The sequence below is a fragment of the Pteropus alecto genome, unplaced genomic scaffold (genome assembly GCF_000325575.1).
Source record: "Pteropus alecto unplaced genomic scaffold, ASM32557v1 scaffold71, whole genome shotgun sequence".
NCBI classification, from domain to species: domain Eukaryota; kingdom Metazoa; phylum Chordata; class Mammalia; order Chiroptera; family Pteropodidae; genus Pteropus; species Pteropus alecto.
In genome coordinates, this window is record NW_006433024.1 from 12600918 (window position 1) to 12602382 (window position 1465).

Here is a 1465-nt window from a genome sequence, read left to right on the forward strand (position 1 = left end):
AAGAGTGTTGTGTGTGTGTGTTGTTAATACTATCACATCTTTTAGTCCTTTTTTTTTTTTAATACATACAGTAGGACACATTCCAAGTTCTGAAGAACCCACATTTGCATTTTTCATATGGTGCTGTTACTAATACCTTGTGATCATTAAGAAAAAAATAATTTTCAATTTCAACATTTCATTCACTAAAAATGTTATACTTTCATCCCAGTTTCTGCTAGAACAGAACATATTTCTTTCTGGATTTCCTCGGTAGAATGTCGCTTTAATGAATAACACGAGACTGACAACTTCCATATAACATGTTCTGGATGATAGCTTATACCCTACTGCTTTCCTAACGGAGATTCTGTAGGGAATACAACATATAATGTTGAACTAATAATTATCTTTGAAGATTTGACTTGTGCATGTTGGAAGATTTCCAATCTGGTTTCTGAAGATGGTTATGGTATTTTCTTCTTAAGGCCTTTATTAAGAGCCATTTACATTTTTTTTTGTTTGTTTGTTTTCTGTACCAGCGATCTAGAAACATAAAAGATCAATGCCAGAAGTTGATGAACAAGAAATAATTTTAGCCATGACTGGAGAGGCATGCTTTCTGATAGGAAATCTCTCTAAACTGAATTGAGGAAGAGCCAACTATCATATTCCAGAGAGGAAATAAAGTATTAGAAATGTGAACACAAGTGGAAACTGCAATGATTCAGCAGCTTTAGTTCCATTTGCTCTTAAAATAGTTTATATTTATTTCACTTCTTATATCAAGCATTTCCTATGTAATTAAAATGCCTCAAAATAATATTAAAGAATGTACACTTTCCTATTTATATGGCTATGTCTATGATAAATTCACTATCTTTCTAAGGTTATTTCTACTATATTTGCTTTTATAATGTATCAGTAAACTTTCGTGCATGAATCTTTGCCCACGTTTTAAATTATGACTTTAAGATGGATTCCTTTAATGGAAATTGGTAAGTCAAAGGCTATGGATATTTATGACTTCTCTTACAAATGACTTCCCAGAAAAACTGTCAATTTGTGTTCCATTGGTTCTTGGCGTGCACCTTACTCATTTTCCCTAGAATTCAAAGATTGAATATTATTTTTAAAAAACAAACACACACACACTAATAATTTTAAGAAAAAATTAAAATTCACACGCAACAAAAGTCATGTTACAGAAGGGTAAAAAATAAAAGGTGAAAGTTTTCTCCTTACATTTCTGAAACTCAGTTCTATTTTCCTGTAGGAAACACTGTGATGGAAAAACATACAACCAATTGAAATTTAAAACCAAGGCCTTGCTATTTATATAACTACATTTGGTAAGGAGGGGAGTGATTACCTGTTAAGGCTTGGGGACCACGATAGCACAATCATCAGTGTCAGAACACTTTCGATACAAATACAATCCAAAGCTAACTTTGAGAATTGCCTTGCATTTTGTTGAAATTCCACT